Source organism: Nanorana parkeri, unplaced genomic scaffold (assembly GCF_000935625.1).
Source record: "Nanorana parkeri isolate BGI_ZX_2015 unplaced genomic scaffold, ASM93562v1 scaffold488, whole genome shotgun sequence".
Lineage (NCBI taxonomy): Eukaryota > Metazoa > Chordata > Amphibia > Anura > Dicroglossidae > Nanorana > Nanorana parkeri.
Genome location: NW_017306756.1, coordinates 469,915 through 496,760, shown reverse-complemented (window position 1 = coordinate 496,760; position 26,846 = coordinate 469,915). Strand labels below are relative to the sequence as shown.

The 26,846-nt window shown below is 43.4% G+C and overlaps 1 long non-coding RNA gene and 1 pseudogene across 1 annotated transcript; one reads left to right on the top strand and one right to left on the bottom strand.

Annotated features, from left to right (window-relative positions):
* Window positions 1-4,479: 4,479 nt before the first annotated feature.
* On the bottom strand, window positions 4,480-11,588 carry LOC108790626. Its single transcript, XR_001941458.1, has 3 exons — window positions 11,508-11,588; window positions 7,142-7,144; window positions 4,480-4,491 (listed from the first exon to the last, which is right to left on the bottom strand). It is a non-coding gene; the product is annotated as an uncharacterized LOC108790626 (long non-coding RNA).
* Window positions 11,589-14,590: 3,002 nt separating this feature from the next.
* Window positions 14,591-16,220, top strand: LOC108790605 (annotated as a pseudogene).
* Window positions 16,221-26,846: the final 10,626 nt, after the last annotated feature.

Sequence of the window (26,846 nt, the reverse complement as noted above, 5' to 3'; positions counted from 1 at the left end):
GGGTGATGATGATGAAGCAGGCAAGTTGGGTTCACTGAAGCTGAAGCTGGGATCGTTTCTCATCCAGGCTTGTTCACTGATGAACCTGCAAAAATATGAGAATGGAGGAAAAGATACGTTATAGTCTCTTTTGTACCTTGAGCCCTGTTGTGCCCATCTCTCCTGCAGGCCGTATGGCAGAGAAAAAAAGAAGACTGGGGAAGGAGGCGCTACTACCCTATTGTACAAGTGTAGTCATAAAGTAGGATGAATGTGGTGGCTTAATCACAATAATAGGTATCAAAGAAAAATAGAATGACTCACTGTTGGATGATCTGGTTGCGGCCAGAGGGTGGCGTCGCCCTGCCGGTGGGGGGTCGTGGGTCAGAAGACCATAATGCTCCCTGTAATGTGACCTCAGTCTGGGGTGAGTGATATATGTTTTTTAGGGCGAAAAGGAAGTGCTCAGCTGGCCAAGCTGAGCCTGCTCGCATCCGTGATAGGACGGCTGGGGATGCCGCTGCTGCGCTGTCTCTCAAGCCGCGGCTCGCAGTGTCTAGCTGTCAGTGTGGAATGACAGTGTGACCTCAGTGAGGGGCTGGGAGGCAGCTGTCCAATGGCTGGCTACGCGTTTCGAGGCCGGTGCCTCTTTCTCAAGCCGTACAAGAAAATCAAGAACGGGCGGGAATCAAGAAGACTTATTTAAATATGGCAGGTGGGTGGGTACATCTCCCGTGTCGATTCCTGGTTGGTGCAGGGCTGAAAAAGGTGTGGTTTGCGGCTAGGACATCGTAGTAATAGAACTGTTCTTCACAAACAGAACGCATTGGGCATGCAGGCATGTGAAATCTTGGTGGCATGTTTAAACACAACATTTATTAGTTTATTCGGTTGTTGCAACACGGACTTTATAAATGGATGGGGAATTGTGAACGGGGGCTATATGTCCAAATCATGGACTTTTGGTTTTAAGGGAGTGTTACATGATACAAAGGAATAGAAATTATGTAAAAATATTATAATAAGAACATATTTTATCATTATTAAAAAAGTTTAAAAGATTATGAAAAAAAGGAGAAGGATGTGGATCCTAATAAAAGGGAAGGAAGTGGATCATAGTAAAAATGCATAAAACCTGTGAATCACAGTGTAAACGAAGTTAAAAATAAACTATATTTTTTCGTTTTTATTGTGATTATCTATGCACGGACCTATTGACTCAAAGGACTAATGCTCATAGGATTGTGTGTATTTCAATTTCCTCATTTAAACCGGTTGGTACTAGTGTATTCAATTTATAGATCAAAAGGTTTCTCTCTTGCACAACTGGCGAAACCTTTCGGAAGGTGATGATTGAGTGGATATGTGTTCAATGGCGTATATGTTTAATACAGATGTGTTTATATAATGTTTCATAGTGAAATGTCTGGGGACGCTATGCTCTGTATCACCCTTCTCACTTATTCTTTTGCGCAGAGGGCGCATGGTGTGTCCAACATAGATAAGACCACACGGGCATGTAAGTCCATATGTTGTTCTTCCATCGTGGGTGGTGGCAGCTATGGTAATGGAGATACGAGTTGCCACCAGAAGGCTTGACATGGTTTCTGGTGATGAAGCTATTCTCGATAGTTGTCAACTCTAGATCGAGAAAGACCAACTCGGTGGGGCTGACCACATGGGTGAAAGAGAGGCTTAAGTTGTTATTGTTGCAATGAGCTACAAAATCTATAACTGTATCTGGGGGGCCATCCCATATAATGACTATATTGTCAATATATCTGCCGTAATAGACTATCCTATTGGCATATGGGTTATTCTTCCATATATTGAAGGATTCCCAATAGCCCATGGTTAAATTTGCATAACTCGGAGCATAATTTGCTCCCATGGCTGTACCTTTGATCTGTAAATAAAAATTTTCCACAAACGAAAAAAAAAAATTGTGGGTTAACGTAAATTCGGTACAATCCATAATGAATTGTGCATGAGTCTGATTGAGGGATGAATTTGAATGAAAAAAACAGAAGGGCATTTAATCCTACGGAATGAGGTATTGAAGTATATAGTGAACACACGTCTAAGGATACCCAACAGTATGTAGTGCTTTATTCTGAACATCACGGTTACAGCAGATGACAGGAAGCAGAATGAATGGTTAAGGTATTATGCAGTCAAAAGATGATGCTTTCGTAGAGTACTGTGCAGAATACATGTGTCCCTTGTTACATGTGGCCTGTTAGCTGTGGCCATGACACAGGAAGTACTAACGAGGAAGAAGGGTGGGGCATTACACACACAGGAAATGTGTCGTAGATATTACAGAAAGGGAACATAGAAAACATGTGCATTACCACAAAGGGTCACTAGATGGCAGCATGTGAACTAGATATAAACATCCATAGGAAAATGGTATAGAGAAAACAATCTATATAAATCCTTATCTAAATAGAACTTCTATGCCCCATGGGGGCAGCACAGTGGGCATGGGCTGGTGTGAGGGAAGAGGTTTCCCTGAGGCCTCCAACATGGAGGAGGCCTGAGATGCTGGAAGAGGAAGAGAACCAGGACCGGTGCAAGCTCTTGAAGTGCCCTGGATTGAGGATCTGCATCCATCCTGACTGTCTGTCACATCAATGGTTATCTGATGTCTCCCAGGTGGATCTACATTGATATTCCTACAAGGTCCGGTGAGTCTGGAGCTTCTGATGGTCACCTCTGGATACATAGAATCCCTTATACCCTCTCTCCCAATATAGAATGTTCAATAAATCAGTTACTTAGCATCATACTACTGGAATGGACATCAGTTTATGGGCACCAGAGGAAGGGCGGTTAGAGCTATTGGGTGGGCAGCTGAAGATCATCCCCTAGACGAGTGATGGCGAACCTTTTTGAACCCGAGTGCCCAAACTGCGACGCAAAATCAATTTATTTATCTCAAAGTGCCAGCGCTGAAAATAAGTTTGGTATTGCAGTTTGGGCGCTCGGGTTTAAGAAATGTTCAACATCACTGCCTTACAGCCTTGTACGGCTCTCACGGGGGACCCGAACGTACAGGATCGCCACTGTAGTCGGGACGGTCATAATCATGCAGCGGCAGTGACCTCTAAACAGGCAGATTAGACGACCGCTTGCGGGGTCTCCCGGGGTCCTAGCGAGGAGGACGCAGCCGTCTAACCTACCTGTTTATTGGCTGCCGCTGCCTAATTGTGACTGGCCCGGATCGCGATCCGGGTCAGTCGGATCTATTTCAATTGGTGGTCCCTGAACGCAGTGGTGTATTCTGGTTTGGGGCTGCCCTAGGCAAGGCAAAACTCGGGCGCCCCCACCCCCACTAACTTTACCCCACCCCTTCCTGTTTAATACTTTTTGCGTGACCTGTCAGTCGCTGGATACAGTGCAAACACTGTATCCAGCTTTTGACATGTTCCGCTATTAGCATAGCAGGAAAGCTGTGGTCTCAGGGGGGCTTAGCAGGATTTGTGGTGAGCTCTGTGGGGTCTATGGTGGGCAGAGCCCACCACAGATCCTGCACAGGCCCAAGACCCTGCCAAGCCCCCCACAGATCCTGCACAGCCCCCTGGAGGCCCTGCAGTCTGCAGGGTCTCAGGGGGGCTGTGCAGGATTTGTAATGGGCTCTGCCCACCATGGGGCTGCAGAGCCCACACAGATCCTGCAAAGCCCCCATGAGACCCTGAAGTCTGCCAGATCTCAGAGGGGCTGTGCAGGATCTGTGGTGGGCTTTGCAGGTGGCAGAGCATCCTACGGATCCTGCAAAGCTCCCCACATATCCTGCAGAGACCCCCTGAGACCCTGCAGTCTGCCGGATCTCAGGGGCGCTGTGCAGGATCTGTGGTGGGCTTTGCAGGATCTGTGGGGGGTTTGCAGGCTGCAAAGCCCCCCACAGATCCTGCAAAGCCCCCCACAGATCCTGCAGAGACCCCCTGAGACCCTGCAGTCTGCCAGATCTTAGGTGGGCTGTGCATGATCTGTGGTGGGCTTTGCAGGCTGCAGAGCCCCCCATGGATACCTCAAAGCCCACCAGAAGGTATTGCACAGCCCACCTGTGACTCTTTGGTGGGCTGTGCATACATTTGATTTGTTCTGGTTTTATAGTACCAAACTTATCGAATGCCCATTGTATGGCCTCCAATCCTTTTTTATGAGGTATTACAGTGTAAAGTGAGTTGACGTCAATAGTAGCCAGGATCATATTTTCATTCGCTTCTAAGTTCTCTAATATATTAAGTATATCCTTGCTGTCTTTGAGAAAAGCCTCTGTTTGGGTCACTAAGGGTTGTAAAAAACAATCAATATATTCCCCTACTCTGGAACATAGGGAGTCTATTCCGCTCACGATGGGTCTCCCTGGGGGCTTCTCAATATTCTTGTGAATCTTAGGTAAGAAGTACAGAACAGGTGTCCGGCATGTGGAGGGTAATAGGTAGTCCTTCTCTTTCTTAGTTAGGAAACCTTTCTTATGTCCTTTACTAATTATTTTCTCTAATTCTTTTTTATAGGTACTGGCTGGGTTTTTTAAATTTCAAATATGTGTCTCTGGTGTTAAGGATGTTATTCATCTCATTCTCATAGTAGGTCTTGTCCATAACTACAACATGGAATTTTACATTTTTTGAGGGAAAAGGTTTTTATCCATGCAGGAGATGTATTGTATGTCAAACCATAAATTTTGTTGAAGTTTATAACCCTCTACCCCCTTATCTGTACTTCAAGCAACCCCCTGCCTTTCTCTTTTTTCTTTTTCTCTAAAGTTTGCACCTTGGCTAACAGATAGAGTATTTAAGCAACCAAAATCCCATCTACGGCTCACCGCAGAGCATTGCTTCCACCCTCCCTCCCCTCAACCCACCCACCCCATGGTTCAGTTTACCTTTATAGAGATACATCAGCACTTGACTCAAGGACAATTCAGCTGCCCAGCAGCTGTTATTCATTGACCATTCTCCCAGATTTCAATACTATCCCGCTTTAACCTCTTCCCCACCTCTTTCCTTTCATTGTTGCACCCGTTTCATACCTACTACTCCTCATTCACTTTAGTGTCTCATACTTCCTCTGCACACCATGCGTTCTCTACCATTGCTTCTCACAATTGTGGCTTCTCTACTTAAACTGTATCCCACTTCAGTCTATCATGAATGCAGCTGCTAGGCTCATCCACCTAACAAACCGCTCAGTGTCTGCAACCTCCCTCTGCCAATCCCTCCACTGGCTTTCTATAGCCCAAAGGATAAAATTAAAAATATTAACAACCGCGTACAAAGCCATCCACAACTCTGGCCCCGGCTATATCTCCAACCTGGTCTCAAAGTATTACCCTAACCGTCCCCTCCGCTCTTCACAAGACCTCCTGCTTTCCAGCTCCGTCATCAACACCTCCCATGCTCGCCTCCAGGACTTCACTAGAGTGTCTCCCATTCTATGGAACTCTCTACCCCAACCTGTCCGTCTATCTCCCACACGGACTGCCTTTAGGCAATCCCTTAAGACTCATCTCTTCAGGGAAGCCTATCCCACCTCAACCTAACCACTGAACAATCACTTTCTCAAACAATCATCCCCGCACAGCTACCTCCTCATGTATCACTTGCCCCTCCCTTTTAGATTGTAAGCCCTCACGGGCAGGGCCCTCCTTACCATCTTGTCTTAAATTGTATTGTGACTGTAATGTCTTCCTTATATTGTAAAGCGCTGTGCAAACTATTGGCGCTATATAAATCCTGTATAATAATAATATTGCATGCAGAACTACAGGAACTAGGAAAAAAGTAGAAACCTTTAGATCTGCCTCTACAAATAAGGAATATAAAATTAATAACTTCATATCTTGCTCTAGTAAATATGTTACTTACCTTCTTGAATGCCCATGTGGTCTCCAATATGTTGGCAGGACTAAAAGAGAACTAAAAAAACGCCTGGAAGAGCATATTAATAATATTAAAAAAGGATTTGACAAACATAGTCTGTCAAGACATTTTAAATATGTTCATATAGGGATCCATCTTGCTTAATAATGGTAGCAATTGACAGAATAGAAGGTCACTGGAGAGGTTCCAACCTAATTAGGGAAATCTCTAAAAATTAATCAAAATGGATTTATCTCCTAGACACATTATTACCAAAAGGCCTAAATGTAGAGTTTGACCTGAATTGTTTTCTCAATGACAGCTAAAAAACACCTTATTCGAATTCCATATGAACAGTTTACACTATAGATGTGATTGGATTTTTTTCTCATATTTATATATACATCCACTTGTACTAAGCCCTCTAGATACAAATTTCTCGTTTCTCCGTATGGCCCAGCAGATGATCTACAGGGATACAACCCAACATATGGGATTTTAAATTCCAAACGAACTTATGCATTTATAAACGATATTTTAATCATTTACACTTATTCTTTGGATCTTTCCTCCCGAAAACATTAAATAATGAACTTTCTTTCACTTATTTTCCACATTCACTTAAATAAATATATGTATTTTTTTTGTACACTATGAGTTAAAGATACATAAACTGTCTTAGTATCTCTAAAGGTAGCGACATGCATCGATCTCACCCTAAGCACACGTTGTAAACACTGACATTGATTTTACAATTTAAGTTGATTAACTGACACTGCAATGATATTTATTGATTATATCCGATTCGTTGTATATATGTGATACACCATATTGATTGGCACATTGTGATATTTTCTGGTTTAGATGATATACACCCGAATCCATATTTATCTATGTATTTTTTTACACTGATATTATTTATACATTTATGTATCACTTTTTCACATTGATACAATTCCTACCCCTTAATACTCATAGATATAGTCTAGATAGCAGGCCTTTACGTGATCAGCTACGTTTTCTACCATTTAATATAATCTTTGCTCTTTTAATTTTTAATTCTAATCTTTATTTACATGCAAATGTTATCACTCTTCTAATATGTAATTGTTTTTATTAATGAATTTAGAGGTAATTGTGCACCTTGCCCGTCACACGGTTGATTGGTGTTCATGATTGTTCTGACTATTTAAGATAGACTGTGGTGTGATCCATACAGACCTGCCATACCTTGACAACGTCTGGTGACGAAACGCGTCGGCAGGCGGGCCTGTTTTCTACGGCACATCCACAGTCTAACGATTACCGGCATTTGTTTTATAGCAGACTAGCTAGCATCTGTTTCGCTGTTTTTTACGAGTAACGCCATGTGTAGCGGTTACATGATCCAATAAATCTTAATTTTAATACACTACGAGCCCTTGTTCTGCTCTCTCTCCTTATCTTTCCCGGATCTAAGTACTCATTTTTGTGAGACCAAGAACTGGGATAGACTCCCGGAAGCAATACAGGGAATCCCAGGACGGCTTTCGTTACTTTGGCATCGGTACCTCTTCTGGGATCGGGTACCGGGATAACCTTTGGAAGCCGCACAAGAAATCCATGATTGAAGTAACAGTAGTTTTTCGTATACTCCAGGATTGAAAGTAGACCGCAACACCTCACGGAAAGACAGAGTGAATATTAACCCCTTTCTCCATCCCGGTGAAAGAGACGGCTGTTATTTCTCCGACATCTGGTGAGTGTATTCCCTACGGGGGTCTACTTCTCTTCTGACAAACCTTTCTCCTGGATACCGTTAACTGGGATATATCCATCTGGTTCCCCATCAGTTTAAAATTTGTCTCCCCAGGAATAGGACACTATCGGACATTATTATTTACCACTTAGGATTGGTTGTTCACTTGATTTGTGTGTAAACACTTATGCCTTTGATATCACTTACTTGATTGCACTATATATGATGATAGGCGGATCCACACTCATACGAATAATAGATAACGTTCAAACACACAGTTAAATGCAGTATTTATATTATATATTTATATTTATTTTTATCCACTCAGTTTTGAAGATCCATTTATACTTAATTTTATTTATTTCCGTGTAAAGTTTCACATATATTTTCACGTATTGATACAATGGATAAATGAAGACAGGTACACATTTTATATAAATTGATATATTGATTTATTTATACAATTGATTCGTGGTTGTAGATATTCACGGACACTTTTCAGTTCACACACTAGTCTTTATTAATATACACCGTGAGACTCATAGCGCTGTACCATCGACCAATTAACCTTTGAGGCTTCCTAGCCTGAGTTCTAGCAGCTTGTATTTAATCCGGTTTTTCCTCTTTTTGACTCTTTTTTTCTTCTTTGATTTCAGTTTGTTCTATGGCGCAGAATACCTATTTTTCCAGGTTATATAATCCTGCCCAATATTGCCGGAAGGTTTTGTTAGAAGAATCAGGTCCGAACATTCTCGGATTCAAAGGAAAAGACTTTACTTACTCGTACGAGGAGACAAGACTAGAAAAAAATCTAACAGCTAGTAAGCATCCACGTCTTGTCCAACTAAAATTAGCTTGCAAGAGTTTATAAAGCCTGGGCAGAGGAGAGTTCCTTATCATAAGCTATTATATTGGTCGTCTTCTTCAGCCCTTACATGGTAGCAAGAGATAAACTTCCGTGTTTAAGAGTAAAGACACGTCACATATTGGTTTCTGTAACATGCTTGCAAAATCATTTCTTCTGTAACTTAATTGTAAAAGCATTTCTAGCATATGATTATACAAGTTAACTAAACAAGGTATTTTTACCTCTGACATTTCCCCCCTTTTATACTTTTATAATAATATGAGGAATGTTCGTCGGGATCATCCCAGTATGCTTTCAGAATGTCCGTCATTATATCCTCACACGGACGAGGTGTCATCAGAATCATCTTTATCTTCTTGCTGGATTGGAGAGTAGTCTTGTTCTTTACAGTACATTACCTTGGTAAGCAAAGTATCGATTAATTTTTGCAGTAGTCCTCGTATGCAGGGGATGCAGTAGCATCCACAAAGGATCAGGACTGAAGCTGCCATGCATATCGATATTAATAAGCTCTTGGCTAGATCCGCCCATTTTCCGAACCATTTTTCAAATAGTCCACTTAAGGGATTGTCTATACCAGAGTTTTCGGCCAATTCTTCAGACAGGGCTTGCAGGCCATGTAGCGCTTTAGTCACGCTACCATCCGGAGCTGTGTTGTTTGGGATAAACCTGCAGCAGAAGGGACCGAACATTTTGCATACCCCAACCCGTTCTGCCAGCAACATATCCAATGCAATGCGATTCTGCCACGCTGTCAGAGAGGTGACGTCCAGTTGCTCTGCCAAGCCCTTAATGGCATATCTGGTATAGTTGACGAATCTTTGCTGATTGTAATAGATATAGTTGATCCAGTCGACGTTTTTATTGGGTTGCACCCAGATAAAAATGGAGGTGAATCCAGCTGTCACTTGATCTTGTGCTTTGAATTTGTCTGGGACTCCTCTGGGTATACCTATGGAATCCAGGTAGACCCTGTTGTCAAAACATCCATGCGGGGCATTCCTCTTCCGTCTCTGGAACTTCTTCCTTGGAGTGTCTGGTATGCCTTCATGACCTAGTGGGATAAGGAAAAAAGGGGAGAGGAGATGTACCAGAGTACAATCTCCTCTCTATTTAGGGGGAAGTCTTGATCTCAATTTCATATCTCCACACAACCACCAGAGATCTGAGGGTTGTTGCTTTTGCTCTAAAAACCATTGCTCTGTTATGGCGGTGAGGCAATGTTTATAACTTGGTTACAAAAGGAGTCGGGCAAAAGCTTGAATTGTGTCCCATCCTCTAGAGAGCTGCGAAAACAGGTGACATTACCTGGAGTTGCAGTAATCGAGGGGGGTAGGCCCTTGATCCTAGTTATGGGATATGTCTGCCTTTTGGTCATACATTCGTTACCCGTAATATTTTCCGAAAACAATTTTATGAGACAGATGAGGTTAGTTTCTTCCTCAAACACAGGTACTGTGGCTAGCTGGGGTCGAGCCTTGGAACAAGCTATACAATTACCTTGTTTTTGTACTTCCTGCGTGGTCCACCTGACCCATTCTAGCCATTCATTTTTGTCCCCAAACCCTGTCTCAAAGTTTATCTGTTCTTTATATGTAAAATTTGTTTTGAACAGATCTGGTTTAAGTTTCTTCATCAGTGGATTATCTGTAGGTGTTCGTTCTGAGTCCTCTGCAGTCTTTTTTACCAATATCTTAAATGGTCGGATAATGTCTGCTCCAGGGGGCACATGAACACCTATACCATACGTACCTGTATCCTGTGGTACAGGGGATTTTAAGGTTAGGGACACCGGATTACATTTGTTCTGATTTTTACACTGTATTTCGTTTTTTTCTTAACTTAGTAAGGGTGAGTCTTTCAACTAGGCCTTTTTTGCTTTCAGGGATTTCTGCCCTTTCCGTGATGTAACCGGACAGATCGGTGCTCCACCAAACTACCTTCCAATCTGAGCACCGGGGATCTGGGCATAGGTATTTTTCATAGTTACAAGGGTCTTTGGCCAATTACCTTTTCCACGTGGAACTGCTTCACATATATCAAATTTGACGGTGGTGGTAATCCCTTCTTGTATTGTCAAAGTCACTGTTTGGTCTGTCTTCCCTTTTGTCAATCCTCTTCTTTTTTTTTTTTTTTCTATGGTTATGTGTCAAGGATAATGTAAGCCAGGTGGATATTGTGATCAGTCCTAAGATAATTGCTACCGATAGAACCCTGCCTGTCCATGTTTTTGTGAAATACCCTGGTTCTAATAACCATCTTTCCCTGTATTCTTTTTCCATCCCTAAGGATCTTTTTCCCAGGGTAGGTTTCTTCACCGGGTTTGAGACGAGTGGTCCCTATTGGATTCACCCCCCTTTGTAGCCGGACCTTCTCTGGTTATGATCCTATGGATGTTCCCTCTTCTGTCCCTAAACCTTTGGCTTTCATACAATGTGTTAAATGTACCCATGGAATTCTTTCAGCTATTTTAACTGCCGTTGGTGTGGATAATAAAACCTGATATGGTCCTTCCCACCTTGGGCTTGACCAGTTCTTACGTTTAATGATTCTTACCCACACCCATTCACCGGGTTGGGCGGTGTTCAGTGCTTCTTCTAGCAGCTTCCGTAATTTATTCTTCAAGGTACCATTCTGTCTCTCTACTGCCCCTGCTGATTGGGGATGGTAAGCGCAATTATTTTTTTAAACTTATGTTATACCATTTACTTAATTGTTGTACTGTTTGATTAACAAAATGTAATCCATTATCACTATAGATCATGGATGTGATACCGTATCTGGGTATTATTTCCTGCACAAGTGTCTTTGCTACGGATACACCGTCGGGTGTGTCATGGGGAAAGCTTCTACCCATTTAAAAAACATATCTACTATGACCAGGCAATACTTTTTTGTTTTCACATTTAGTTAGTTCGATTAAATCCATACATATTGTGTGGAATGGGTATGGAGGTTGTGGGAACCGACCTGTTGGGGGTTTCAGGCCCCCCTGTGCATGGTATTTGGCACATGTGGTGCATGCCATACAACATTTTTTTGAGTAGTTTACGAAGCCATATGCTGTGAACACTCTTTCAATTATCTGTACCATCCCTCCTCTTGAGACATGGCTTTGCCCATGGCTCAATAATGCTGCATACCTATACAATGATCTGGGGAGGATGGGCTTACCATGAATGCTGGTGTATGTGCCCTGTCCTTGTGTGGTCCCCCTCTTGTGCCAGCTATCTTTCTCATGTGCTGGTGCTTGCTTTTGCATGTCTTGTAACCATTCTTTAGTTAGAATGAGTGAGGTGTCTCATCTTGGCACAAACAGTCATTACGATCTATGACAGGAAGGGGGGGTCTTAGGTGCTGCTTGTTATGCTCTGTGGTAAAAGAGCAGTTGCTTAAGTTGAACTTCCTACAAACACTTCTCTCCGCAGCTAATGCAAGTCTGTCCCAGTAAATGGCAATACGCAGCTTAGGTTCTTTGTTTGGCAAGCAGATTAAAAGCATTTGCAGATTCATTGGTAATCATTTCTAATACAGTTTGTAGCCTAATAATTCAATTAAGCATATAGATAGGAGTTCTGTAGCCATATGACCCATCCTCTGCCCAAGTGGCGGGACCATAACAATACGCAGGTGAGGCCATTTATTATCTTTCCAATTTCCTATCTGTAGGTCAGAGGCCCTTCTTTTCCTCACTCTTGCAATATGCACATTGATTTCTACACAATTTTGACACATAATCTCCCCAAGTACTCTATTGCAGCGTTCTCTGCTTTTATAAATCTTCTGACAGCACAGCTGCCATCAAACCACTTCCCTTTTTCTAAGTTTCTAGCAGCAGTGTGAAACATTCCCATCTCAGTTCTTAGACTGACTAAAAAAACCCCACAGCATTAGTTATCAGTCTCTCATAGAATTGTGTCCTGCACTCTCGGGGTTGCTAAAGGTCCTCCATAGAGGTTAGTGCGTCTTTTGTCAGCCATTTGAATTTGAATCTGAATGTATCTTGTTTATACTGAGAGTGTCACAGTTGGGAGTATATATACTGAGATTAGACATTGATGGGGTCAGATGTGTGAGGGCATCTTTCTGGGGAGGGGCAATGGCTTGAGCTTGATAACCCCCGTCTACCGAGTGGGGCGCCAGGGCTCGTCCCTCTATATATGAAGGGGGCTATTCATGTTTCTGTGAGTCTGTCATAACATGTTATTGAAGCTTGTCAATAATCTCTAAGTTAACTGTTCCCTGTGGGGGCCACCGCGTTCCATAGCGGGGCCAGTCTTTCACACATAGACTTTCCGGTCTCTTGGGGCTGTTTCAGATCACAGCCCTTACAGAATACCTTCCTGAAATTATTTATCAAACATTCTAAGGGAGTCGGGACTGACTGGTTCCCACCCATATTTGAACTCTAGAGACACCAAGACAGACACAGAGGGTAGGGTGAGGATTGAGAGTCTAATTAGGGGTCAGAGACTCTCAACACAAAGAGATCATAAAACAACAATTTCACTTATCGGTGACTCGACACCTGGCCGAGAACTGCACCTGCACAGGGTCTACTCTTGCTTCGTTGCCGGGCAACGTCTCATTTAACCACAAACACACTGACTCTACCACCAGAAACTACTAAACAATTACATCACATTACACATATCGATACAAGTACATAATCTACTACATCCTGAGCCCATGGTTTCTTGATTATCGTGATCACGGAGTTTGTTAAAGTCTTCTCACACTGACTCTATCTTTCACTTCTGATAGAAACTTATTCAAGTACTCTTAACCGTTCGATGGAATTACTTCAGATCACGAAGCTGTTTTGGACTCAGTGGGTCCCACAAAACTTCTTCTGAAGACCACCTATAAGTTTTACTTGAACACTTTTCTACGGCGTCTCGTCTGTTCCCGGGACCTTTTCGTGCTCGACTTTCGTGCTCGACTGTCGACGTCTTGCCAACACACAGGTCGTGCCTGCTCAGGCTTCCTGACCACAGACTTCAACAGACTTCTTCACAATTTAACAACTTAACATACATATATTTCAAAGGTTGACATTTAAAGTTAATTACCTTGTCCCTTTGAAGAGAGATTGCTCGTCCTGGCGCCAATTCTTCGGGATCCGTCACCCGTGCCGAACCCCTGGTCCTAGACTGGCCTCTTTTGGCATCAATTCAGATAGAGGTCTTTTCAAGTTTTTGGAATCTCACGTTAGGTGATAATTCCCCGTACGGTATCAGTCTTCCGATGGGGGTTCGGTCACTAGGATGTTGGATTGCGGCTCGAAGGACCAACTTGTTAGAACAATCAGGTCCGAACAATCTCGGATTCAAAGAAAAGACTTTATTACTCATACGAGGAGACAAGACGTAGATGCTTACTAGCTGTTAGATTTTTTCTATGTCTTGTCTCCTCGCACGAGTAATAAAGTATTTTCTTTGAACCCGAGATTGTTCGGACCTGATTGTTCTAACAGGTTTCCATAACCTTAGAAGTATGTTGAACCGTTTACCCCAGGAATTGTTTGGAGCTTTGGCACTAATCCTCAGGCTCTCTGTTTTCTAAGGCCCCTTGCCAACATCTTACCACATTTATTACCGTGCTCATTAAATTTATGTAACATAAATCTTGCGTTTTTTTCTAACCCTTTCTTCTAATAAGCTAGATAAGGCTTGCCGTAGAGAGTCTAGATTCTGCTCATCCATTGGTGAACCAGTATACTTATGTTTTCACTCTGCAGTCTGCAATTTTCCTATCAATATAGCTATCTCTTCCCTTCTAGTCTTATTTAAATAAGAACCCCTTTAAATCAATTCACCCCTAACAACTGCTTTATGGCCCTCCCTCACAGAACCCTCCAACACCTCACCAGCCTATGAACAAAATAATTTTCTATAGCTTTAGTAATAAGATATTATATATAAGATATAAATATATAAGATATTTCTTTCGGGTGTGGGAGCGTTGGGGGTGTCTGCATGTTCTGTGCAATTTGTCTCTTCCTTCAGTCTGTAGTTGTAGTACGATATCTGTAATTCATAATATGTTTGTAGTTTGCAGTAGATAGAAGCTAAGAGATTACCTCACCCCTCCCTATATGGAAGGATGTGAATTGTTCTCTGTTCTGTTTTCCAGTTTCATTTCTCTCGTCTGCTGTCAGCGATGGCGTCTGCTGATCTGAGACAGGAGCTGGACTGTTCCATCTGTCTGAGCACTTATACAGATCCTGTAAACCTGAGATGTGGACACAACTTCTGCCGGGTCTGTATTGATCGTGTGTTGGATACACAGGAGGGGTCTGGAGGTTAGCCCTGTCCTGTGTGCAGAGAAGAGTTTCAGGATCGGCCTGTACTGCACAGGAACATAACACTGCGTAACATAGCAGAGAATTTCCGATCTACTCAGGAAGATCTGGAGAAGAAGACGGCTGGTATATTCTGTACTCACTGTATTCACTCTCCTGTACCTGCTGTTAAGTCCTGTCTGCATTGTGAAGCTTCTCTGTGTGATGATCACCTGAGATTCCACAGCAAGTCACCAGAACACGTCTTAACTGAACCCACCTCTTCCATGGAGAAGAGAAAATGCTCCGTCCATAGAGAACTACTTAAATATTACTGCATTGCAGATGCTGCCTGTATCTGTGTGTCCTGCAGTTTGGCTGGAGAACACCAGGGACACAAGGTGGAGACTCTGGATGAGGCCTCTGAGAAGAAGAAACAGAAACTGAGAACTGGTCTTCAGAAACTGATCACGGAGAGAGAGGAGACTGAGAGAAGAGTCCGGAGTCTGCAGGAACGCAGGAGAAAAGTACAAGAAAAATCAGCCGGTGTAACAGAGAGAGTCACTGCCCTGTTCAGAGACCTCAGGAGACATCTGGAAGACCTGGAGAAGAGAGTCCTGAGGGAGATCTCCAGGCAGGAAGAGCGGCTCTCACATCAATTGTCTGACCTGATCCAGGAGCTGGAAATAAAGAAGGCCGAGCTGTCCAGGAAGATGGGTCACATTGAGGAGATGTGTAACATGACTGACCCACTGACTGTCTTACAGGAATCAGACACAGGGGACTTGTGTGATACTGAGGAGGGAGATGATGAGGACAGAGAGAGACATGATAAACTCCTCCATGATGGAAGGAATCTGGATGTGGCTGGGATCTCACACACATTACACTCGGGGTTATCTAATATGATGAAAGGGGTAAATGTCTGCTTCAATATACAGGAAGCGTCAGATATAGTACTGGATGTAAACACAGCTCATAATAATCTACAGATATCAGAGGACATGAAAACTGTATCCATGTCATATATAAGGCAGAATCGTCCAGAAACACCAGAGAGATTTCAGGATTATGTTCAGGTATTAAGCAGCAGGAGATCTTCCTCAGAGCGACATTACTGGGAAGTGGATGTCAGTAAATCAGATTGCTGGGTATTCGGGATGTGTTATCCCAGTATAGAGAGGGTGAGGAGACCAGTCATGGATGGGAAACAATAACAAGTCCTGGAGTTTATACAGCAAAACAAATCAGTGTTTAGTGTGCCATACCAGCAAAGGGATCCAGTTACCTGACAATATCTCCAGTAACAGAGTCAGGATCTATCTGGATTATGAGGCCGGACAGCTGTCCTTTTATGATCTGTGTGACCCGATCCGACACTTACACACCTTCACCACCACCTTCACTGAGCCCCTTCATGCTGCATTCGGGGTGGGGAAAGGTCATATAAAGATATCTATTGGGTCAGGATGGGAAAAGTGATCATATCTCAAAGAATCAGCCCAGAGACCGGGAACACTACAGGTAGAAGAATATAATGGTTCATTGTGCAGCTTGTGGGAAATTATTTGGGTGGAGCTACAAATGTATTTTTCTGGTTATGTGTCCAGATACTTCTCAGCTGTTAATTGAATATAAATTTAGGGGGGTGATAAAACCTTCCTATTTTATATAAAGTGTATTTAGCCTTAAAGTCCAATTGCACTTTCTCTTTAAATGAGCTAAATGCATTCCAAGGGCATCAAAACAAAAGGTGGAAAGGCTTACAGTTAATTTTCCTTAGAAAGCTGCCACATCCTGAGTACAAAAGCCGGTCCCCTGCCAGCAAGCTGTATAGAAAGATCCTTTCTTTCTTTGTGGAAACAGTGGTCTCTCCGCAGAGATCCAACATGCCCCATTGCTGAGTCAAAGTTAGAACTACCAATCAGTCGGGAGCATGAGCTTTGCTGATTGGAGAACTCTGACGGAAGCATGTTGTACCTCTGCAGAAAGACCACTGCTTCAGCAGGGGACTGGCTTTTCTAATCAGGATTTAGCAGCTTTAGAAAAAAATAAATTGTAAGACATTGAACACATTTTGTTTTGATGTGTGTGGGGGGGGGGAAGTGTATTATTTTATATGTGCAGGAGTAGGCTTTTATTTTATGTGTATGGGGGTTGGGGGGAGTTTATTATTTTATATGTGCAGGGCTGGTTTTTGTTATGTGTATGGGGGGAGTGTATTACAGGCAGTCCCCGGGTTACGGACATCTGACTTACGGACAATCCGTACTTACGTTCGGGGTCCACAGTTCTCCTAAATGTAGTGGCAGCCCCCGGTACATTTAGGAGAACTGTGGCTGCAGAGGCCTGTGTCCTTTCAAATCCCCGCTGCTCTCCCCGCCTGTGTTGGCGGAGGCAGCGGGGACACAGACCGCTGCATACCACCGATGCCCCACGTACCTCTGCTGATGTGCCGCTTCCTCTTCAGCCGTTCCGTCGGCTTCCCCCGGTCCGGACGATCCTCCGGTCTCCTGGTCCGGCCGCGGCTCCTCTGCCCCGCCCACTATTCATTGCAGGCTGGGAGCCATACCCAGCCGGCTATAGGATATTGTAAAATGCAATAGCCAATAGCAAGCTGGCTATTGCTCCCGCCCACTGTCTGCTGTCAATCAGCATGGGAGGACCTGATAGAGAACTTTCTGCTTCAGGCCCCTCCTCTACTGATTGACAGCAGGCAGTGGGCAGACGCAATAGCCAGCCTGCTATTGGCTAATGCAATTTGAAATATCCAATAGTAGGCTGGCTATGGCTCCCAGCATTAAAATACAAAAAATTTAAAAAAACTAAATTAAAAAGACAAAAAAAAGTAAAGAAAACGTTAAATAAATAAAAATGCAAACAAATTGGGCCGCCTGTGGAAGTGCTGTCTGCGGAAGTGCTGTCGGGGGCTAACAATTCAATGCAGCATCTTATCCAGTGACAACTCGTCCAGTGCCCGCAGTTCACTTGTACTTGCAGAGCCCACTCGAGATCCCACCTGAGGGTGAACCTGCAGAGCCCACCATAGATCCTCATGTGGGCTGGTTTTATTGCTCTAAAACAGTCTTTTAAATTACGTTTATTCATAATATCAAAGAATTTGGCCTAAAATTATTAGTCTGCATTGTTTTTTGAAAAAAATGTCACCTGTCCGGTAAGAGAAAGTATTGGTATCGGCAAGTACATGAGGGCCAGTACTTGTACTTGTACTTGGTCTTAAAAAAGTGGCATCGGGACATCCCTAGTTTTTAATTATATTATAATCTTCTGAACAACAGGAACAGACAGCAAAAAAACCGTGACCCTTCCCTATGCTATCCAAAACTAAAAAATGTTTTTTTGGCTGGAGTTACACATAAACAATTTACCTGTTCCGACTTACATACAAATTCAACTTAGTACAAACCTAAAGTCCCTATCTTGTATGTAACCCGGCGACTGCCTGTATTGTATATGTGCAGGGCTAGTTTTTGTTATGTGTATGGGGGGAGTGTGTTAGGCTACATTCACATCTGTATCTTTAGGTGTAATTAGGAATTCCTGCATCAGGAACTTGCATTGTCCTGCAGCAGGAATACCTAATCTAGCTTTTAAAAGCGGCCGTTGTCACCCATTGAAGTTAATGATCAGGTGACAGCAGCATGTAAACGCCTCCACACCGCATGTAATGGTGTGTGATATTATTACATTCGGTTAGGAATCAGTCACTCTCCCTGGACGCATCGATTGTGCAACCAGGGACAGTGTTTTCTAACTGCATGTAATCATATCACATACAATTACATGCGGTGTGCAGGCGTTTACATGCAACGGCTATCACCTGATCATTAACTTGAACAGGTGACAGCTGCCACTTGTAAACGCCACATCAGGCATTCCTGCTGCAGAAAAACGCAAGTTCCTGATGCAGGAATCCCTAATTGTAGACTGTACTGACCTTCATATTACAGGAACATTAATAGGATCTTCAAGAACCCGAGGGCGGTGGGACTACAATGTACAGGAAATGTGGGTTTTGTGGGATGTGATTATAAAATTAATAATGTATTTCAGTATATTAGATATGATAACATTGCATATAATTTCATACTGCATTTAAAGCAATTTTGCACAAAAAATATAATATATATTTTAATGAAATATTTTTCTATTTAACCTCTTGTTAACATTTAGGGGTCTATGCATAAACATTTCACAGGGCGGTTCACTCTACAAATATCTGTGAATGTTCACTCTGTGTGAATAGATGTCAAAATGAACGTTCTTTTAGTTTTTTTCATTACAAGTAGAATATATTTCCTAATTTTTTAATGTCATTTTATATTATGGCCACTAGATGGAGCTAAAGGAGCATAGGAAATAGATATTTATGTTCTATGCTCCTCGCTGCCATCTAGTGGCCATAATGTGATATTACATAGAAAAACAAAGACTCAAATATACATTTCCTTGTAAAGAAACAAATAAACTTTTTGTATTGATTTTGTTAATTCGCTTTTTGTTGTGTCACGTTTGATTAAAAATTGGACAAAAATCTTAATCAATCCCTTAGTTTCATTTATAAATATCTTCAATGTGCTTTTTTTACCTGAAAAAAGTTAGTGTTTTTTAAAGTAGACAAATCAAAGAATAAAATTTGCACTTTTATCTACGTTAACATGACTTGTTTTAAAACTTACACTGGGGGAGAAAAAAAATGATCTTTTTATTGTCATTTAATTGTATAACCAACCATGTGTATGGGGGAACATGAATAATTTTGGACAGAGTAATCTCAGACCAACCTGTAGAAGTTCTATGAGGAAGTGAGCGGTAACTCAGATAGAAGACGGGCCGTATCCTAAAAAATATAGAACATTGTTTGGCGCTCTCAAAGTAAGAAGTGTGGTATGGAAGGTATTAGGGGGGTACACTGGTTGGGGTGCAGCTCTGACAGAAACAGGCGGAGAGTACCTGTGCAAAAACTACAAATCCAACAAAACAACGAGAGCGCAATCACATGACCAATTGCTGAGAACACTTACATGATGCTGGTGAGGACTGGGCGTCAAGCGGCCTTGGTGGAGGATGGGTGGTATCCTGGGTGAGTTGTGATGTGTTGCTAGCTGTAAATGAAGTGCCGTCTGTGACGGCGTCAGTGTCCGCACAGGATGTGGTGTGGGGTACGCGGGAGATCGTGCACCCAAAAAACTGTTGTCGGTCTGAGTTGCGAGGAGGAGTGGATCGCCTCAGGGCTGATGATGAGAGGGAGAAAAAAGTCGCCGTCGCTTTACACTGGATGGTGACGGGGGCCGGGTACGATGGACGGTACAGTGTCAGCGCTGTGTCACACCTGAATGGCTGCTAATGACAGAGGAGTGTTTTGGTGAAATCTAAAGTCACCTGGTTGGTGTATACCCAGTGGGGAATCGAAGTGAAAAGAGCGGATGGGTAAAGGAGCAACGCGTTTCGAGGCAAACCTCTTTGCTATAATAACGCAACCAATGTTTAATTCTCAATACAAAAAAGTTTGCACTACGAGGAGGTAACGCCGGCAACCAGATTTACCCCCCTCCCCCATAGTGCAAACTTGTACTGAGAATTTCTACTCGGATTACTAGGATCAGTAATACATCTAGTAGGATTTCCTACTCCTAAATGTCAAATTGTGACTTTTCCTAACACCCGAACCCCTTCTCTTCCCCTTTCTTGCTTCTATTTTCCTTTCTTTCCTCTGTATCTTTCCTTTCTCTTTTTTAGCCGCATACTTTTCTCTGCTTACTTTTCCCTCCTTTCCCTCTTCCTCTGAATACGGTGAGTTTCATATATCTGACCCACAGCCTGCTCTAGATTAGGGTGATGGGTTCTTTTGTTGTCATCGTTATTCATCACTTTGCAATCACCACATCTTACATGTTTCATGTTGTCTTTAAATTCCTAAAATTATGATTTGTTTGCTGTACCACACCGCAATGTTCCTGATAATGGATTCCCGGCTGGCTCCCCCGCTGGCTCCCCCGCTCTATACTGGCTTGCTGTATAGTAAATGTTCCCTTTTTCATACTGTAGAACTTCTGTATTTTTCTTGATCATTTGTCACAATTTGTGCTCTTTTATGTGTATTTCCTTTAACCCCTTCATGACTGAGGCCTTTTTTTTGTCTTCATTTTTTGCACTCATATTATATTCCACATTTTAGGCCTGAAAATTATTTAAAACTGTTATGGAAATTCGCTTGGTTCAACACACAAATCCATGCCGCATTAAACTGCGCCAAACACAAACAATTTCCCCTGTGCTTAAAAGCACAACTGTATTACGCTCTTTTGTGCAAGGACTGGAAGTATCCCTCTTTAGAGTCAATGTAGAGTTAGGAGACAGGAGACCGATGCTGCTGGCTTGTTAATCCCATGCTACGAGTGAGCACAGCCTTTGTTTATTGTTTTATAGCTCCCCCAACAGGAAGTGATGTCAGACAGGAAGTGATGTCTTAAACCAGCAGATGATTTCAACAACCAGCAAACCAGGAACTGATGTTAGACAGGAAGTGGGGCAGACAGGAAGTGAACAGGAAACCACCATCACTTCAACATAACAAAACACATTATTGTATTAATCTATTACCACCGGAGTGAAACTGTGATTCTCATGCGTGCTTAATTACAGGGACAATGTCATATTATCTCCAGCGGTTGATCAGGCGCACTAGAGACAATAAACGCACGTTCCTTTACTGCGTTCAAAACAAATGTATCCACGCAAGCCAATAAATCCATGCATTGCATGGGGGGCCCCAGGCGTGCGTCCATACATTCGCCAAGAAGACATTGCTCCGCCGCGCATAAGATATCTACTCCAATGGTTTAACCCCCAGTGCCTATTTAAACCCAGACACTGAGAGACTAATGACAAAATATTACGGAACCTGAACGTAGGGAGCTGGCCTGACTGCTCTGGAACGCACTGTTTGTGGTGTGAACTGGCCTGCAATCTGTGAACGGTTAGGCCATTTCCAAACAGTTTAAAGTTCATCATTCTACAGTGAGGCAGATTATTCACTAGTGGAAAACATTCAAGACGGTTGCCAATCTTCCCCGGAGTGGACTTCCCAGCAAATTCACTCCAAGGTCAGACCGTGCAAAGCTCGGAGAAATTGCAAAAAAACAGAGAGTTCCATCTCAGACTCTACAGACCTCAGTCAGCGTCAGGGCAGCCATCAGGGGGGTACGGACGATACTCATGTAAGGGGCCTGGGCAGCCTGGGGGGCCCGCCCGGGACCCTTACATGAGTATCGGCCGACAGTGAACAGCGCAGGGCCCTAGCATTGCCGCTCCAGCGGCTTCGAGACAAGCTGGTGCCCCATCAGCGACGCTGCTCGTGACGTCGCTTCTGGCCAGTCCGACGGCAGAGGAGGCCTTGTGTGCAGGTAAGAAGAGCTAGGAAGGAAGGAGGGAGGGGATGCAGCCCTGACCAGCCCACCCTAGAACCCCTTCAGAGCCCACTATAGACAGTCTCAGATGGGCTGTGCAGCATCTATGGTGGGCTCTGCAGGGTCACTCTCAGGTGAGTTCAGCGGGTCAATAAGCCCCGAGTCCAGCGCATCACTAAGCCCTGCGTCCAGCGGGTCAATAAGCCCTGAATCCAGCGCATCACTAAGCCCTGAGTCCAGCGCATCACTAAGCCCTGAGTCCAGCGCGTCACTAAGCCCGCTGGTGTCACCTTTACACTTGAAATAAGCTATTGAAGTGCAGATCGCACTTCAATAGCTTATAGCTGGGCTTCCGGAGCCGAGCACTGACTGCTATGGGACCAGACGTGATGTAATCTGCAACGTTCCAGGTCCCATAGTACGACGCAATACTGAGCCAGCTTCCTGACTGCAGGGGGAGCCTAAATACCCTCCCAGGAAGCACCAGGTGATGGGATGATCAGTCAAAGCTGGGGCACACCCGCAGGTGAGTACTGGAGCTGCAGGTTCCTGACAGTTCCTGGCTGCTGGAGACACCCGCAGGCGAGCACAGGAACTGCAGGACCTGGCTCCAGCGCCACCTGGGGGTGCTCTGGATCCTGACACCGGGATAGCGCGACTTTCGGGGTGACGTTCCAGCGACGATCCAGTGACGGTAGTGCGACCTTCACCGTCGGGCTGCATTAATAAATAGAAAAATTGCGCGAAATCTGTCAAAAAAAGGGTCTTGCGGGAGAGACTTGCGACCACGATGGGCGACATGGAGCTGTACATTAAGACAGCTCCATTGAAAATCATTGGCCGGCGACTACTCGCGATATCACGGCGGAAATCGCGCGGCAATCCGCTTAGTGTGAATGGGGCCTAAGGGGTTAATTAGCACGACAGATAGATAACTGTCCAAAACTACAAAAAAAAACTACTTATTGAACTACCATTGTGCCAGACATCCGAGTCAAACTGAACTGAACACGCGAGGAATTAGACTTGAGGTCTAGATTAGAAAATAATAAATGTTTTAAGGAACTTGACCTCTTTGCACACTTCTGACATTTTATGAAAAAAGGAGAAGCCTTCATCTCTAGCTGTTATTTTACAGCTTTTTAATATATTTTGAAAGAGGAACTCTTCATGTTTTAGCTATCATCATGACCTCTGATACAATATGAAAGAAGAAATATTCATTGTGAGCTATCAGCAGGGCAAAGTTTAAAAGAGTTCATCTCATATGGATCAGGCACCGTGCGCAGTAACGTACATGTAAAAGGAGATTTAAAAAAACAAACATTTTTTAAACAGTTATTAGAATGGACCGATAACAAGCATTGCTGGAATCATTCTGATTATGGATAATATTGATCATGCAATTTCAAATACAATCAAAGTATTTAAACATTTTCCTAGTCTCTCCCTACCTATTCTATATTGATCCCACTCAGCCCCGTACATCTGATGTATGTTAGCATTCTAAAACGCTATCATACCCAGGGATGAAGCTCCGTGGTCCAGGGAGATATCCATTTGTGGTATCTGAGATCAATACTCCATACCTGTTCACTTAAATATCAAAAAATAATAATCACAATTTTATCAATGAAGGAAGGATATATTTGTACAATTACAAGTCTCCAGGTTCCAAATCAAATATCAAAAGGAGGATTAGAAAGCAGTGCTAGAGTTCTATAATGGACACCTCTCCAAGCTCTTTTCACTGATTCCCGGTCCAAAAGGGGGTGTCCTCAAAAATTAAGTATGAAGAGAACAAGATCTTCAGAAAAGTCGTTTCTGAAACCACATATCCCTTTATCTCTTAAAAAGAAATACTTGCTAGAGATATACAGTACATCTACTGCCTTTAACAGTCAAGCTTCTTATTTTATTACACAAGACTTTCAAGTTTCTCTCATAGTTTGTAGGACAAAGGCGCATAGGGACATTCCTGCCTCCAACTCCATTACTTCAAATCTTTAGTATCAGTCCTTTCTCTCAGTACTAAGGTTTTGGTGTATTTAGAACAGGGGTCTCAAACTCAATTTAGTCGAGGGCCACTGGACAAATTTTTTAGTCCGGTGGGGGCCACTACTATATACGGTACCAGTTTTAATGTCTGCACATGTTACAAGCGGCAAATGTCACCAATTCAAATTAATGATCGGGTGACAGCCGCTGCATGTAAACGCCTGCACACCGCATGAAATATGTGAAAGGATTACATGCAGTTAGGAATCAATCACTCTCCCTGGATACACAATTGTTTATCCAGGGATAGTGATTGTTTTTGTAACTGCATGTAATCATATCACATACGATACATGTGGTATGCAGGCGTGTAAATGCAGCGGCTGTCACCTGATCATTAAGTTGCTGCATGTAAACGCCAGATTAGGGATTCCTGCTGCAGGAAAACGCAAGTTTGTGACACAGGAATCCCTAATCGCACCTGAAATATAGGGGACCCCCATTCTAATCCCCCCCGCACACTTAGTAATACACTCCCCTATTCCAATCCCCCCCCCAACACATAATAATACACTCCCCCATCCAACCCCCACTCACACATAATAATACACTCCCCCCCCCCCACACACACATAATACACTTCACCCCCGTCCGAGTAGGGTTGCCACCTGTCCAGGATTCACCCGGACAGTTCGGGTTTTGAATGCTGTGTCCAGGTTTCAAGGCAGCAGAAACCCGGACACAAGATGTCAGGCAGACAGGGGCAACCAAAATTAAGATAAGGGCTACTGGCCCCCCCAAAGAAAATAGTCTCAACTGTGATATTAACATATAAATGAGCAGCGCTATTTACCTATGAATAAGCCACCACTCGTTCTCCCCAAAAAATGTCTGTGTGTCGCTTGAGTGTTCGGGTTTAACTTGAAGAAAAGGTGGCAACCCTACGTCCAAGCCCCCCGCACACATTTAATACACTGCCCCCAGCACATATAATAATAAACTTCCCCCGTCCCTCCTTTCCTTCCAAGCCCCCTCACCTGCTTGCATCTTTGCAGGGAGGAGGCACATCATCGTTCCCTGGTGATCTAGTGGTGATTAGTAAGGTCTAGTGCAGACCTTACTAATGATCCATCATTCGGCCGGAGCTCAGAACTGACAGAGCTCCGGCCGGAGCTGACAGGAGCAGCTCTGCGTTCTGCATCCGACAGAGATGAAGACCGGATATCTGCTCCTGCAAGTCGGGCACGCGGTCCGTGACCGTGTGCCCGACTTGTCAGCCGGCTGCGGGCCACATAGTACTGGCTAGCGGGCCGGTACTTTGAGACCCCTGATTTAGAAGCTAGGAATGCAAATGTTTTCTCATACTACATGATTTGACGTGTGTGTTCAACAAGTAAGGGGAGGGATGTGTATCTGTGTCATCGTTGGGGCTTTTAGTGATCAAAATCTCTAGGGTACTATCCGCAGGGTGGAAATGTTGATCAGCTAAGGATCCTTGAACAAGGGCAGGAGAGTCGTAATAATTCATTTTATGTTGTTTCACCTCGCCTGAAGATAATATAAATAATATACCGTCCTTCATAATTCTCTCCAGTGGGATCTGGGGGATATAACTTGTTACCTTCACATTTTACCGATCCTATGTCCTTTGCTCCTGTATAATTCCAAAAATACTGTTTTGCAAAGGACGAAGTCACCTAATAGACCAAGGGCTCCCAAGTTGGCATATATCAAAAATCTTTATTATTATGATCCTAAAATCCAAAGAATGAATTGTAACCAACACCACACCGCAATATCTTCCATTTTAATATGACAACGTTGTCACATGTACAAAGCACACGCTCCACGCAGGTCTGGATTTCCCACAAGGCCAACCAAGGCCTGGCCTCGGGGCAGCAGAACTAAATGTACAGTGGGGAACCCGCCGCTTGTTTTGTACAAGTGATCTCGGTGATGCAGGTCTGCCATTCTCCATTGGAGGGGTTTGGCGGGTAGGGGGGCGCATTAGGGAACCTGGCTTTGGGGCAGCAGAGAGAGTAAATCCGGCCCTGACTCCACGCACTCTCATAATACATTGCTTTGAATCATGATGGATTTATAAATGTACAGAGGAACAACAGTTAAAAGCACATATTAATTATATATATATGTATTAATTTCTACCTATAAATTTAAGGTGCACTTGAATATCTTGTACAAGATGAACATGATCTTATAAATCCCCTGCATTCATCAATACACTTAGGCCCCTTTCACACTGGCCGATCAGGAGAGGAAACTCTTGCGATGGAGGAAAAAACTGAAAGTGCTGGACCCCATTGTGGGCACTAGAAGAGGGCGGTTAAATGCTAATGGGGCAGCTGAAGATCATACCCCTAGACAGAGTAGCGATGACCCAGGTTATTCTGGCGGTTCCTTCAGGGGTGAGCGCTACATTAGTAACACTTGCTGCATATTTTATATTTGCCACCTCATCAGGAAAGCCTTGAGGACTTCTTTAATCTATTTAGTATGCTTAATGGGCTTTATACTAGTTGTCCTAAAACATTTCCCACATCCCTAGAAACAGATAATATATAGGATTGTTGTAGTCTTCTTCTTTAATCCTACAGAACCAAAAAGAATCAGACAAGAATGTTAATACCGTTTAGTACAATCCAAACAGAATAAATACAAC